This window comes from Schistocerca americana, chromosome 1, assembly GCF_021461395.2.
Source record: "Schistocerca americana isolate TAMUIC-IGC-003095 chromosome 1, iqSchAmer2.1, whole genome shotgun sequence".
NCBI classification, from domain to species: domain Eukaryota; kingdom Metazoa; phylum Arthropoda; class Insecta; order Orthoptera; family Acrididae; genus Schistocerca; species Schistocerca americana.
Window position 1 is genome coordinate 275,708,616 of NC_060119.1, and position 17,220 is coordinate 275,725,835.

Consider the following 17,220-nt stretch of genomic DNA (forward strand, 5'->3'; position numbering starts at 1 on the left):
AACTTATGATAAAAACGACACACACACCCGTGCCCGAGGGAGGACTCGAACCTCTCTAGCGGGAGGGGCCGCGCAATCCATACATAGCGCCTCTAACCGCACGGCCACTCCGCGCGGTGATGGGGCTTACCATCTGCAGTTTTCGCTTTTATTCAGTGGTGCTGCCCTGTCTTTTGTGACGCCACAGCGACTTCTACACATTCTTCCAGTATGATTACTGTGCTTTTTTTCGATTAGCAGTTCCCTATCATGAAAATGTGACCCAAGTTTACTCAGCTTCATTTATAGAACAAAAAGCTGTTCGCTTCTTTCACTTGATTACCTGTCCTATTTGAATTTATAACTTTCTCATGTCTATCACCGAAGTAGGTATCAGTCTTTGTGGTTATTTATGATTACAGTGAGACACCAGCCAGCTCGATTTATTTCATTTTTAGCAGCTTAATTATCAGTTATGCTTGTACTTTCATCCTTTAGTCTAAATGCTCTGATGGTTAGCTTCAAAAAATTTTTGGGTGTTATGAACAGAAAAAGGCTTTCACTGAGCAACACGCCGGCCACTGATGAACTGCTAGCAGGAACTGGCACTGCTTTCAACAAGGAATTTAAACCGACCCCTCACTCTGGTTGGTAGTGGTCCGTCGATAGCGCAATTTCCCAAGTTTGCGCTTCTAAGTGAGTCAACAAGAGGGAGTTTGAAGCTGCACTCTGGCGCTTGCGGTATGCTGTTACAGTTGTCGAAGAGTGTTCTGCCACTTGGAAGCAGATGCGCGGCACTTCGTCTTCAAGTGTAAGCGCAAGCAGTTCAAGAAGAGAAAACTTATGGTCAATATCAGACACCAGTTACACTGAGTATTCGGGAATCTCTTTAACAGTCACTCGAGTATGAACATTTTCACAACTCATTTTCCAGTTATGTTGTTTCTCTTATTGTTGAAGCACAGCCGTACCTTCGCTAGACGACCCATTTTCAAATATTTTGTGTCACGGCTGCTTTAACCAATCAACTGTGCGATCAATGGTGTATCGTGTTAGTTATAAACAATGCTGAGGAATTAATAGCCCTTTTCAGCTAACAAGGTAAGTTCAATATTAGGCGGGTCACCAACTAACTACAACAATATAAAGCATACTGAATCCGTGACGACGACTTCTCTCAGTCTCAAAAAGGAAGAAGAAGAGGTTCGTAGCCCCTTCGGCAGTGGGATTTTTAGAAACGGAGCACAAGCTCGGTTGGTGCCAACATTACCTTCTGAAATAATACATTACGTAGCCATGGAATATCTAACCAAGACAACTGCAATCAAAAAAATGTTCAAATGTGTGTGAAATCTTATGGGACTTAACTGCTAAGGTCATCAGCCCTAAGCTTACACACTACTTAACCTAAATTATCCTACTGACAAACACACACACACACACACACACACACACCCATTCCCGAGGGAGGACTCGAACCTCTGCCGGGACCAGGCGCACAGTCCATGACTGCGGTGCCTTAGACTGCTCGGCTAATCCCGCGCGGCGACTGCAATCGATAGAAAATTTCTTGACAGGTGGGACTCGGGACTCAGAACGTTCTAATGGACTGTTACCTAGATACTGGAGTAATGTCTGGTTGTGCTCCACGTATTAATAACGTAGCGGACGGTAGTAACTGTAATCGCGGGATTTCGTACTTGATGCGGTTGCCTATAAGAAATTTTGTAAGTGGTAGATCAGACCATCACCGAACGCATTTGAAACAGGGCATAGAGCGAATGGTCACAGGCTTGACTAACTGGCGAGATACTTAACTAGCAGGCACTCGAAGAAAGAGTTGTACATGTTGCTAGAATCTGTTTACATAAGCTCAAAAAGCGTCTTTCGGGACAGAAACTAAGAATATCCTTAGACACAGAAGCAGTCATTCTTCTTACGACTGATCTGTTGATGAATGGGGAGAAATCTTAATGTAAGATACAATAAATACTGTCTGCCATTCACTCCATAATCATTAGTAGAGTATAGACGTAGATGTAGTAGGACATGTGAAGGGATCGACAGCTGTCCTTGCGAGCAAATCAGTCATGTATTCACCAGAATTGACTTACAGAAACCAGGTTAGCCGAAACCCTTTACTCCCGAATACGACCAAAGTACTCTACCCACTTCTTAACCATGCTCTGTAAGTCACCATCACGTTATGTTCACTAATTCCTCGCGAAGATTATGAAGCTGCACTCTGAAAATGAATTAACATCTGCAGCACAATTGGAGATTATATATACATAGAAAACAGTAATCTTAGGGACAGAAGACTATACACACATTTCGTTGCCTATTTACAGGAGGACGATTTGGAATGAGTCAGACAAAGAATGACAAGGTTCCCACATAATTGAAGGAAAACCCTACTAGCATATAACACCCGTTCTACAAACCAGACGTTGATGCCATGGATTCATGTGTAATTGTGTGCGGAAATTTACAGTTACCACAGCTAGGTTGAAGTTCAACCAGAGTCACTTTGTACAGTAAATACACAGCGTAAGCGTAGCACCATCTCTGCCTTATGACTGCAGAGTAATGCAAGGCACAAATCACACACTTTCTGGCTGCGTCAACCAGTCGGACGTCACGTCAAAATTTGTAAGGTAACAAGGGATAATATGGAGCTCTTTCAAGTAGTTCGTAATTCAAATTTAAAGCACAGCAGCAGAGACAATATGTTGGGCAAAATAGACCGGAAAATACTTGTTTTGTGTCTTGATGGGCGTTGTAGTTGCGTTGCATAGTGTTTTGGTTTTCTTTTAATTGCAACGAATTATAAAATTGTGGTGATAAATGTGTAAAACTATATCATGTATTTAGATTTAAGTATTTAAATCTTATAAAAAAATTATAAACGAATTGTTTAGGGATTATTTTGACTAATGTAGTGTCATGTGAACCGACTCAGGACTGTGAATATGAGCGGGAATCTTGGGTCTTTTGTGGTTGGTCCGCTGTGGTGGCAAGTTGGGAGCTGCAAAGTGCCGCGAGTGTAAGCAAGGACGCCAGTGTATGCGAAGGAACAACGTGAATGTGTGTAGGTGCGAGACAATAACCAGTGTACGAATTGCACCGATTATTATCTGTACAGATCGGATTTATTTGTGAACTTAAAAATGCATGGCCGCGAAGTTAAAGAGTTTCTTTTGAGTAAATAAGTTTCAATCTGAATGTGTATAGTTCAATTCACTGCTGTTCAGAAGCTAGCCAATATATGACTCAATAGTAGGGGCGCAAATGCAACCGTTTACTACCAACCCCCTTTGCAGATGAGCCACGTGAAAAATAGGTAGTGAACGAAATGAATCTGAGCACTATGGGACTTAACATCTATGGTCATCTGTCCCCTAGAACCTAGAACTACTTAAACCTAACTAACCTAAGGACATCACACAACACCCAGCCATCACGAGGCAGAGAAAATCCCTGATCCCGCCGGGAATCGAACCCGGGAACCCGGGCAAGGTAGTGAACGAGCCCGAGTTCAGTTGCAGGATGTTGTTAGGATACGACTTACCAACGCCTGTGCCACCATTATTGACAACCAAAGTCGTTCATAACGGAACCACTGGTTCAACTGGCTCTGAGCACTATGGGACTTAACTTCTGAGGACATCAGTCCCCTAGAACTTAGAACTACTTAAACCTAACTAACCTAAGGACCTCACACAACACCCAGTCATCACGAGGCAGAGAAAATCCCTGATCCCGCCAGGAATCGAACCCGGGAACCCGTGCACCCGGGCATAACGGAACCGACAAGAGAGATTAGAACTGACAGACGTAAACTAAATAATTTTGTGAAATTTCGAATATATTATTTCAAATTTTTTGCCTTTGTTTTTCGCATCGTCATTAGTGTTTGTTCTGTTAGTCTGGTTCGTTTTCTCTACCAGTCTTCTGTAATTCTGATTTATTTACGTGAACGGCTGCTTGGAGTGTACTCGAAAGACTATAAATTAAAAGAAGCAATTATTAAACGAATTAGATTAGGAAATGAGACGCTTAAAGTAGTAAATGAGTTTTGCTATTTGGGGAGCAAAATAACTCATGGTGGTGGAAGTAGAGAGGATATAAAATGTAGACTGGCAATGGCAAGGTAAGCGTTTCTGAAGAAGAGAAATTTGTTAACATCGAGTATAGATTTAAGTGTCAGGAAGTCGTTTCTAAAAGTATTTGTATGGAGTGTAGCCATGTATGAAAGTGAAACGTGGGCGGTAAATAGTTTGGACAAGAAGAGAATAGAAGCTTTCGAAATGTGGTGCTACAGAAGAATGAAGAAGATTAGGTGGATAGATCACATAACTCATGAGGAGGTATTGACTAGAATTGGAGAGAAGAGAAATTTGTGGCACAACTTGACTAGAAGAAGGGATCGCTTGGTAGGGCATATTCCGAGGCATCATGGGATCACCAGTTTAGTATTGGAGGGCAGCGTGGAGGGTAAAAATCGTAGAGGAAGACTAAGAGATTCAAAAGGATGTAGGTTGCAGTTGGTTTGGGAGATGAAGAAACTTGCACAGGACAGAGTAGCATGGAGAGGTGCATCAAACCAGTCTGTCGACTGAAGACCACAAGAACTTCTTTCATTTTCAGGTTTAAGAATTATGCTAGTAAAGGTTATATAAAATGGGTTGTCTTTTCCTTCAGTGACTTATTTTGCTACCGAATCACCGACTCGAGAACTGCGGGCGACACAGTCTTTGTCCAGCACTCAGCACTTTCTAGATGGAAGCCGCGCCGAAAGGTTCTGAGCAAGCGTAGTTACAGCAACTGCAAATGATGGCGAACTTCACTATCAGGTCTGTAATTACCAATAGAAAAATGACAGTAGTTCCAGCTGCAGTCCACGGTGTCTGTTATTACACGGTAAACCCGTCGCAGGCCAGTATTTGCGCGCTATGTTCTAAAAGACTCCTCTCCAGCGCCGTGCCTGTAATTTATCGGAAAGGCTCAGTACCTGACCACAACGAAACGGTTGATGGACGTCTGATCAGCTCTCAGGTTTCTGTTGTTTCTTATGAGCGGCAGGCGCGGCCTCTTGGCGAGATGGTAATCTGCCGGCACGGGGGCGTGCACGGGGCCCGGCCCGCACACCGCACTGCGCTACACTCCCACGCCGCCCTGCCCAAAGCCCGGAGCACTTTCTCCACGCGAGCAGCCGGGTCGGCGGGGGCGACCTCGGAGCCACTCGGCCGTAATCTGTTCCGCCACGCGCGCAATCAGCAGCCGAGTGACGCCCGCAGCTTTCACCCGGCCGACAGTGCGGACGCAGCTCAGTTCAGCAGCTCTAAGCGTCTCGGCGCCCAACCTCAGGTTTACTTTTTTTTTCTTTTCTTTTTCTTTCACAAAATATTACGTTCGCTCATACGTTCGTACCGTTTTGCCGTAATTCAATAAACACAACAGATACACATACCGAAGACACTGGTCATCAATAATATATTGTCCTTCAATATTGCCGGCCGACGTGGCCCAGCAGTTCTAGGCGCTTCAGTCTGGAACCGCGCGACCGCTACGGTCGCAGGTTCGAATCCTGCCTCGGGCATGGATGTGTGGATGTCCTTAGGTTAGTTAGGTTTAAGTAGTTCTACGTTCTAGGGGACTGATGACCTCAGAATTTAAGTCCCATAGTGCTCAGAGCCATTTGAACCTTCACTATTTACAACAGTCTGTCAACAATGGGGTAACTTTACAAATGCTTCACTGCCAAAAACGCCGTTTTGAGGTGAAGAACTCGTTTAGGCATGTTCGTAGCGCATTTTCACCCGGAAAGAATGTTCCTTGAACGTTATTCGATAGAGCCAGGAAAAGGCGAAAATCTGAGAGTGCAAGTTCAGGTGAATACGGTGGGTGTGTAATGATTTTGCAACCTATCTCTTGTACAGTGTTTTTTGTCAGTCTAGTAGAATGTGGGCGGGCGTTACCGTGGAGTAGCGTCGCTTCACTCACTCTTCTTGTCAGTATTCTCGGATTGCATCTTCAAGACCTCTCAGCTGTCGACAATAAACGTTAGCAGGGATGCTTACACCTCGAGGAAGCAATTCTTACAGGGGGACCCTCCATACTGTAAATCACGGATTTTGATGTGCTTCAAATATGTTGTAGAGGCGCTTGCGCTGAGTACCTGGCTATCGGGATTTTTAGCGATGGGCCTTAGTTTTTGAGAAAATTGGTTTTGAAGTTCATTGCACACTATGTATACCTGTATCATTACATGCATCCGGAGCAAGTCGGCGTAGCGCAGCGGTAAAGGTTCACGCCTACGGAGTTGGAGATACCGTGTTCGAATCCTGCTCGTGTACCTTTTTTTTTTTTTTTTTTCAAAATCGACCGAATTTTTCAATTTTTTTGCAAAGAATATCAACAAACAGTGTAATGTGTGCGAAATTATGAAGATGTATTCAGTTATTAATTTTTCAAATATTCATTCCGTTTGTGGTTCCCGGCTGGAGTTCCAAATGTTCGTACAACGGTCGCTACTTGTATTGCTTGAAATCTATCTCCACCCATTATCATCCCCTCTCCCGTGACTACCATTGCCCGTAATGGGAAGCCCAGCTCCTCGCTGCGGCCAATGAGGATGGGAGTTCCTTTACGTTCTCATCTAACTACAGCGTCAGTTGCTCGCAAAGCGTCTCTACATCTACATCTACATCTATACTCCGCGAGCCACCTTACGGTGTGTGGCGGAGGGTACTTATTGTACCACTATCTGATCCCCCCTTCCCTGTTCCATTCACGAATTGTGCGTGGGAAGAACGACTGCTTGTAAGTCTCCGTATTTGCTCTAATTTCTCGGATCTTTTCGTTGTGATCATTACGCGAGATATATGTGGGCGGTAGTAATATGTTGCCCATCTCTTCCCGGAATGTGCTCTCTCGTAATTTCGATAATAAACCTCTGCGTATTGCGTAACGCCTTTCTTGAAGTGTCCGCCACTGGAGCTTGTTCAGCATCTCCGTAACGCTCTCGCGCTGACTAAATGTCCCCATGACGAATCGCGCTGCTTTTCGCTGGATCATGTCTATCTCTTCTATTAATCCAACCTGGTAAGGGTCCCATACTGATGAGCAATACTCAAGAATCGGACGAACAAGCGTTTTGTAAGCTACTTCTTTCGTCGATGAGTCACATTTTCTTAGAATTCTTCCTATGAATCTCAACCTGGCGCCTGCTTTTCCCACTATTTGTTTTATGTGATCATTCCACTTCAGATCGCTCCGGATAGTAACTCCTAAGTATTTTACGGTCGTTACCGCTTCCAATGATTTACCACCTATGGCATAATCGTACTGGAATGGATTTCTGTCCCTATGTATGCGCATTATATTACATTTATCTACGTTTAGGGAAAGCTGCCAGCTGTCGCACCATGCATTAATCCTCTGCAGGTCCTCCTGGAGTACGTACGAGTCTTCTGATGTTGCTACTTTCTTGTAGACAACCGTGTCATCTGCAAATAGCCTCACGGAGCTACCGATGTTGTCAACTAAGTCATTTATGTATATTGTAAACAGTAAAGGTCCTATCACGCTTCCCTGCGGTACTCCCGAAATTACCTCTACATCTGCAGATTTTGAACCGTTAAGAATGACATGTTGTGTTCTTTCTTCTAGGAAATCCTGAATCCAATCACAAACCTGGTCCGATATTCCGTAAGCTCGTATTTTTTTCACTAAACGTAAGTGCGGAACCGTATCAAATGCCTTCCTGAAGTCCAGGAATACGGCATCAATCTGCTCGCCAGTGTCTACGGCACTGTGAATTTCTTGGGCAAATAGGGCGAGCTGAGTTTCACATGATCTCTGTTTGCGGAATCCATGTTGGTTATGATGAAGGAGATTTGTATTATCTAAGAACGTCATAATACGAGAACACAAAACATGTTCCATTATTCTACAACAGATTGACGTAAGCGAAATAGGCCTATAATTATTCGCATCTGATTTATGACCCTTCTTGAAAATGGGAACGACCTGCGCTTTCTTCCAGTCGCTAGGTACTTTACGTTCTTCCAGCGATCTACGATAAATTGCTGATAGAAAGGGGGCAAGTTCTTTAGCATAATCACTGTAGAATCTTAAGGGTATCTCGTCTGGTCCGGATGCTTTTCCGCTACTAAGTGATAGCAGTTGTTTTTCAATTCCGATATCGTTTATTTCAATATTTTCCATTTTGGCGTCCGTGCGACGGCTGAAGTCAGGGACCGTGTTACGATTTTCCGCAGTGAAACAGTTTCGGAACACTGAATTCAGTATTTCTGCCTTTCTTCGGTCGTCCTCTGTTTCGGTGCCATCGTGGTCAACGAGTGACTGAATAGGGGATTTAGATCCGCTTACCGATTTTACATATGACCAAAACTTTTTAGGGTTCTTGTTTAGATTGTTTGCCAATGTTTTATGTTCGAATTCGTTGAATGCTTCTCTCATTGCTCTCTTTACGCTATTTTTCGCTTCGTTCAGCTTTTCCTTATCAGCTATGATTCGACTACTCTTAAACCTATGATGAAGCTTTCTTTGTTTCCGTAGTACCTTTCGTACATGATTGTTATACCACGGTGGATCTTTCCCCTCGCTTTGGACCTTAGTCGGTACGAACTTATCTAAGGCGTACTGGACGATGTTTCTGAATTTTTTCCATTTTTGTTCCACATCCTCTTCCTCAGAAATGCCATATGTTAGAAAATTCAGTGAAATGGAAGATCCAAGTGTTTCTGCGGCAGTGCAGCCAGAAGAAGATCCACAAGTAGATGAGTTGAACGAAGAATCAGAAGGCGAAATCACAAATGCCATTACCTAGCGTGATCTCTGCCAATTTCGTTGCAATTGGCGATGGATATGTATCGCAAATACAGTATGTCTTGGCCGAAAGACAAACCATTATTGATGATGAATTGATATATTTCAAAACGAAGAAGATGAATTGGGAGAATATCACGCGAACCACAAACGGAATGAATATTTGAAAAAAATAATAAATGAATATATCTTCATAATTTCGCACACCTTACACTGTTTGTTGATATTCTTTGAAATAAAACTGAAAAATTCGGTCGATATTGAAGAAAAAGAACAAGAACAGGATTCGAACACGGTACCTCCAGCGCAATAGCCGTCAATCTTTACCGCTGCGCTACGCTGATTTGCTCGGAATAATGTAATGTTACGGGTATAGGGAGCGCGCAATGAACTTAAAAATCTATTTTCTCAAAAACTAAGGCCCTCGCAAAAAAACCGAATAGCCAGGTACTCAGCGTAAGTGCCTCTACAACATATTTGAAGCGCATCAAAATCCGTAATTTACAGTATGGAGGGTCCCCTTGTTAGTAAACATGCCATCGTTATTCCATTACGCGCATAAAAACATTATCTTTTGGGAATAAGCGCAGGTCTTTCTACAGTGAGTCGCTGCTTTGTTTGGGCTCAACAATTTCTTTTTTTTCGTTAGGTTAGCGTAATGACGCAGTTACTTGTCAACAGTAACGATACACGACAGGAATGGTCTATGTTGTTGTCAAGCCAACTGATGGCGAGGAAACGAAGAGGCACATATCACCACCCGCTAATTATTGTAAATTTGGTTTAGAGCATGCTGTACCCGTAAACCCAATTTTTGAGTATTCCCCATTGCACTCAAATGTCGCATGATGCTGGATTGAGCACAGTTCGTCGCATTTCCCAGTTCTCGAGAACACTGACGTGGATCGATGTGGGTTAATGTGTTTAAAAGATTTTCATCCAACCCAGAAAGTCTTCCTGAACGTCAAGAGTCATTATTGTCAAAGCGATCGTCCTTAAAACGAGACAACAATTTTCTTGCCGTGCTCTGTCCAATCGCCTTATCTCCATATAAGACGCAAATGTTTCTGGTTGCCTCTGCTAGTTTCAACCCCTTGCTGAACTCGATCAGAAGAATATGCCACTTGGCTTCCATTTTCTAGCCTCCACAGCTCCATTCACTATCTCCAAATGACAAAGTGACAATATGCAGACTCAAATGGCAACAGTGAACTACAAATAAAAAAAGCCGATATATAAATAAACCTATACCAACCGAAATATCTACATGCAGTACAAGAATGCTACGAACTTTTACACCAACCTAATAATCATGCCGTAAGTACTCTACAACTACAGGAGGAATGTAAGCACAATACCATGTTAATTTACATCTGTACTCCACAAGCCACCTTACTGTGTGAAGCGGAGGAAACTCCACTCCACTCCACTCCACTCCACTCCACTCCCTCATTTTTTCTGTTCCAGTTGCGAATGGCCCGGGGAAGAACTATTGCTGGCAAGCCTCCACGTGATGATATATCTGTTATTTTATGCTCACAGTATTTTATCAAGATATATCCAGGAGGCAGCAATGTATTGGTTGACTCTTTGAAGAACGTTTTTTCTCAGTATTTTTATAGTAAACCGTAAACCACGCCATGATTCAGAACGCCCCTCCTGTAGTTGAGTGGGCATCTCCATGACGCTTTCGTGCTTATTAAATGAATCTATAATGAAACACATTGCTCTTCTTTGGATCTTCTCTACTTCCTCTTTTAACCCTACGAGATAGACACTCCCAGACTGACGAACAATATTCTAGAACAAGAATGAGAAAGAAAGGGAAAGGGTAGATAGCAAACTAGTGACTTCCAGCCGCAAAGAGTAGTGTGAAAATGAAAAGATGACAGCTGAAAATTTGTGCCGTACCGGGACTCGAACCCGCATTTACCGTTTCTCATGAGCGGTTGCCTTAACCGCTTCGGCCATCCGGACACTGTCCCTGACCGACCCAAATTTCCAACTTACCGCACATCCGCAATGCAGCGCACCTCGTCTGCTAAACCCCTACTTGCAACTTTTTGATTCCCGTAGGAGTTCGGATAATATTAGTGCATCCTACTGAAGCCAATGTCATGGAGCCGTCAAGCTATCGAAGATATACAGAGTGACTCACGAAGATATGCAAATATTTTAATATGTTATTCTAAACGTAAAACTAAAGAAAAAAGTTCATATAAACATAGGTCCGCAAATGTTTAGTTACACAGCTACGGCTTATAAAAGATATTGCCTGAAATTTAGCAACTTCACAGATGTTTATCTGCAATTGTTTTCCAGAACATCCAGAGAAGCAAAGTAGTAAATTAGTAAAATTTTTAATTTATTAACTACTTGGCCCAATTTGTTTTTTTTTTTTAAATTCCAGACAACTGCAAAACATTTTCAAAAGAAGTTGCAGAGAATTTAATTTTGGAAAAATGATGGTAACAACGTTAACTAAAACTATATGAATGTGTAACATAATCTACTAGCCGTAACTCCGTAACTAAATATTTGCGGACCTATGTTTATATGAACTTTTTTCTTTAGTTTTACTTGTAGAATAACATGGTAAAATGTTTGCATATCTTCGTGAATGCTTCGTGTTAAACCGGAAAATATAAAGCTCAGTGTTATGGAAGTTGTACAGCATACGCACAATTTCACAATACATTCACAACAAACGTTCAAAAATTGTCTGTCGTAATTCCTCTGTCGTAAATTTGAAAGGCATCCGTATTTCATAAATAAACTACAACGGTTACTATGTGGTATCACTTAAATACACTGTTGCTATTATGCTCTTTCATTGAACAATACAGAAAACAAACTCGTTTCAAGGTTAGGAAATGACTGAAACAACTCGCTAACGGTTGCCAACAATGACAAAGGTTTCTACATTCTTAATGGAAAGTAAACAAATATACTTCTACAATAATCTTTGCTTATCTACATGTACTGGAAAATCACTTCAGATACACGTCTCGGAAATATTTTAATAAATTCAGCAGACCAATAACAACAAAATAAATGGAAATCCGCTTTAACCTCGTACAGTTTTGCGATGGCTTCATTTTAGCGACGTTGCTAAATTTAAGGCAAAATCTTTTACTAGCCGTAACTCCGTAACTAAATATTTGCGGACCTATGTTTATATGAACTTTTTTCTTTAGTTTTACTTGTAGAATAACATGGTAAAATGTTTGCATATCTTCGTGAATCACCCTGTTTACACACAGTATTGATGTGTTGGTCGATAGAGAGTTTTTCAGCTACTTCCTTTATGGTTCGGCTACACTTCCTGAGGATTCTTCCAATAAATATCAGTATGCCTCCCGCCTTACCTACGATTAGCTTTATGTAGTAGTTCCGCTTTAAATCGTTACGTACGCATACTCCTAGAAATTTTAGGGGTGCGACTGCTTGTAGTGATCGTTCTGCAATCGTGCAATCATATAATGATGGCTCTTTTTACCTATCTGTACGCAATACGTTGCATTTTTTTATGCTGAGATTCCTCTGCCAGTTTCTAGACGAATTGTCGATTCTCTGCAGTCTTCCTGCATTTCGCTATAATTTTCTAGCAAAGCGACTTCTCTGTACACGACAGCATCATCTGTGACAAGCATCATGAAACTTCCGACGTTATCTACTAATTTATTAATATATATAATGAAAAGTGTTGGCCCAAATTACTTTAATTTTTGCGTTGTTGTCATTACGCGAGATATATTGCAGCAAGTAGTATGTTTAATGCGCATTTTAGAACGTGACCAACATCTCCGTCGACAATTTCTGTAACAGTCTCACGCTGTCGAAACAAATCCGTGACAATTATGCGGGGCCGGCCGTTGTGGCGGTGCGGATAAAAGCGCTTCAGTCTGGAACCGCGTGACCGCTACGGTCGCAGGTTCGAATCCTGCCTCTGGCATGGATGTGTGTGATGTCCTTAGGTTAGTTAGGTTTAATTAGTTCTAAGTTCTAGGCGACTGACGACCTCAGAAGTTAAGTCGCATAGTGCTCAGAGCCATTTGAACAATTGTGCGGCTCCTCTTCCAACACTTTCAACACCTTTTTTGTCAGTCCAACTCGGTACAGGCCTTATATTTCTTTGAAATCTACCAACAAATATGAATATAGCACCTGTCTTTCCCATGACTGGATGTTCCACTTCAAATCACTCTGAACAGATACGATCTAGTAGTCAAACAATATCTTAGCTTTTCGTCCATTTACGTGCACTGCATTACATTTCATTTCATTTTACGATTAGAGTCACCGATTATCTGCAAATCCCTCACCACTTCGCAAAAAGCTTAGTGCCCCCAACGTCCTTGGCCACGGTGTTAACGATCGCGTCTGGCTCGCAAAATCGGCTGCTCCGTGGAGAGGGGCTGTTATTATTTCGTGTCGCAGTGAACGGTTCCATTCATCACAGCCGCGGCAAAGAAAAAACGAGAGCCGATGGACTCCCAATACACAGGCAGTCGCGGCGCCAGGGAATGGTCTTCATCAACGCGGACGGACGCTATTGGCTTTTGAAACGCGCGAATTGCAGTAATTACAAGCGCTGCAGTATGGATGATATATTGTAGCCACTTAGTTTGTTTTTCCGCGCGCTCCACTGCGCGTTGTTCTAAGCGCAGTGCAAAACAAGGCTTGCCAAACACGGTTTGCAGCAATAAAACTGATGGCAATAGAGCGCACTTCCACTCTTAATTCAGTCTGCACATTCAGTGTAACAAATACAGCGTTAATTGTTGACTGTAATGTCTTTAAAACATCCAAAAGCAGGAAGTGAATAGTGTAGCTTAGGTAAATGTTCCGAAAAAGCTTTTGTCTACTTTTTGCGGGAGTTTTCAGACGTACATTCGCGCAGCATTTTAAGTACTAATTCCTTTATTCACTTTATATATTGCACCATAACGAAACTGTGTGCAATTAGCTCACGTAATTTAATTACGAAGAGTAGCAATGACAATTAGCCTATTTTCTGTCAATTCCTTCCACTTACTGTTTTAATTCACGCATCATTTCGATCACGTGCTGAGACGAGCAGGCTTTTCTTAAATGTTTATTTATTCTATTGCGATAACGTAGCTCAAGGAAGCACTAGTAGCTGACATTGTGTTCTGCGTACAAAAAGATTTATCACCGAACTCTCTAAGATATGGCCGGCCGGTGAGGCCGTGCGGTTCTACGCGCTTCAGTCTGTAACCGCGAGACCGCTACGATCCCAGGTTCGAATCCTGCCTCGGGCATGGATGTGTGTGATGTCCTTAGGCTCGTTAGGTTTAACTAGTTCTAAGTTCTAGGGGACTGATGACCTCAGATGTTAAGTCCCATAGTGCTCAGAGCCATCTAAGACAAGACCAGTCAGTCGTAAAAACAAACGCACGCGCGCGCGCGCACACACACACACACACACACACACACACACACACACACACACACACACACACACCTTCGCCAGGCTATAGTAAAAAGGATAAATAATATATGAACTAATATTTTTTTTACGGCTCTCCGGCAGTTTGTCAAAAATTTAATGGAGCAAACCAATATCATTTCGAATGGTAAACATCTATCTACATCAGTGAAACATTTATGACCACAGGAATTTCTATCTCTACTGCTTCATTAATTTTCACACACTTCCAGAAACACTGCTCTCTTTTCTGCTGTTATCGCCTGCAATCTCCCGAGTTGAACAATTACAACTCTGACACGTGGACGAAACAACTTATTCTGCGTCTAATGCAACAACGGATCTCTTAGATCACGTGCTAAATTTTGAACGTATTTTTACAAAACTATTGCACCGCGGTTTCAGCTACTCTAGAACAGAGAACGTTCTCGGACGGAATCCCTACGCCGCACTCGAGGAGGTCAATCTGATATCGGCAGTCTCATTCTGCTTCCATAGAACGAGCAAAACATCTCATGATCATTTCTGAAGGAAGATTAATAGGAAAAAGACTCCGGCTGCGGCAGGGATCGCTCCGCAGAAAAAGCCCCGACCCTCGGAGGGTGAAATACAATTTGCTCTTGCTGGCTGACTGCCGCTTCTGTCCGATAACTAGGAAAGGCAAGGGGAGGAGAGGTTGGAGGAGTAGGCCCTCTTATTGCCCACTCCAGGCCTCGTCTCTGCTCCCAGCGAAAAACGAACTTACAATCGGAAATTACTTTTTCCAGATCTGTAAATGAAGGCGCAGCCAAGTATAGATTAAATAGCTAATGCAAGATAGAATTTTTTGCAAGGCAGTCTTGGCCACTGCGTGACAGAAACAAGTGAAGTGTTAACTGGTCCCCATTAAATTGAATATGAAGAGAAAGAAATAAGTGTGGAATATACGAAAGCATACATTCCGGGAAAAAGGAAGCCTCTAGCCCGATGAGAATATTTCTGGTTTAAGAGAAGTCTGCAATAGCTGCAGCGAAAACCTTTGCTTTGTAGAAATCCCCCTGCGAAACTTTTGCCTGCGTCATAAATACCTATGTGGCCAGGCATCGAACACACAGTCGCACACCTTATGCCTCTACGCCATGTAACTAAATCAAAATATTACATACCACCAAAAAATTCTGGAACATCTGCTAAATCGATATGTAACACACACTGCACAAAAGAACTGAAATTGGAAGCAACATCTGACTGATGCCACCTACGTCTTTTTGTGTTTCTTCCAACAAACGCCATGAAGTTGCTTGCAGGTTAGCTAAATTTTGTTTATTCTTGCGTTGTGTTGCTGCAACTACTTTAGATTGGCATTTCATAGTGCTGCTTTTTCCTGTCTTTGTAACAAAAAAAATGGTTCAAATGGCTCTGAGCACTATGGGACTTAACATCTATGGTCATCAGTCCCCTGAACTTAGAACTACTTAAACCTAACTAACCTAAGGACATCACACAACACCCAGTCATCACGAGGCAGAGAAAATCCCTGACCCCTCTCTTTGTAACAGTCCTGGATAGGTTATGAGGTGGTCTGTTATCTCATGCGACTGACACAAACATATCCCGTGACAATAAAAATTAATTAAATAATTGTGTAAGTATAATGTATGCCATTATTGTATTGTATGATCTCCAGGACTAGTGAAAATTTCTCGCCTTTTTGGCTAATATAGCTCTCCTAATCACTACGTTTTAATGCGGGGCGTTTCCTTCAATATAAATGGAAACTCATCTCGTCTAGTGTACTGAGTATTTCTCTCAACAACGTGTCCATAACTACACAGAAGAATCGAACTTTCTATTTTTCAGCGCGCAATTCACTTCTTTGTTTTCCCGCTGAATTCTGCTCAAGTGATGTTTATAATAATCCCCTCTACATGATACAGAAATGCACACAAGGTTCAAAGCTGCCTAAGTCGGGATTTTCTTCCCTCCTTCGGGCCACATGCGACAGTCCAACCGCAACTATGAACTTAGGTGACACAGGACGCCGGCCAGTGTGGCCGAGCGGTTCTAGGCTCTTCAGTCTGGAACCGCGCGACCGCTACGGTCGCAGGTTCGAATCCTGCCTCGGGCATGGATGTGTGTGATGTCCTTAGGTTAGTTAGGTTTAAGTAGTTCTAAGTTCTAGGGGACTGATGACCTTGGATGTTAAGTCCCATGGTGCTCAGAGCCATTTGAACCATTTGACACAGGACATAAACACTTGCGACTTCCGTAGTGCATCCTTTCTAACATGTATCACTGGAACAAATTTACTCATTTCTTTAACATGAGTAACAGCTTCCAACAACCTGAAACGACCACTAATATCGCGCATTTAGAAATGAGTCATTCATCACGTAAATAAGGTGATCTACAATTTTCTTCCTTGTTTAAACGTTGCACAACCAAGTGTGCCTTTGAGAAAAGGCAAGAACCGGCGAAGGACGATAGCGTATTGAGCAGGGAAAAAAAAAGATTGTTTACAGGCCTTTGCACGCGCCCTCATCTCTATGATGGTGGCATCATGTTTACCGTTAAGACTTCACTATTTCGTGTTGCGTCGAGCACAGGGAACTTTCCTCATATCGTTCTCCCTGCCCATCTGAAGAAAGACAAGACAACTCATGCTGTGGCACTATTAATATTAATACTACTACTACTAATAATAATAGTAATAATAATAATAATAATACTTGTAGTAGTAGTAGTAGTAGTAGTAGTAGTAGTAGCAGTAGTCTGAGTTGCAATGTAAAACCAGGGTTTGAAATCAAAGTGTAACATTAGGTGAGGTTGGGCAATGCTAAGGGGACTGGATTCTTACCGGGAGGATAGTACGAGGATAATCCTTATGTAGGTTTTCACAGATTGCTTGAATTGAACTGCGCGCAAAAATCTCAAATGGGCTACGTTCGAGTTCG

The 17,220-nt window shown here is 42.4% G+C and overlaps 1 protein-coding gene across 1 annotated transcript in view; it reads right to left on the minus strand.

Annotated features, from left to right (window-relative positions):
- The window catches only part of LOC124593688 (disco-interacting protein 2 homolog C), a 624,780-nt gene that overhangs the window by 570,919 nt on the left and 36,641 nt on the right, over positions 1-17,220 (minus strand). The window lies entirely within an intron of this gene.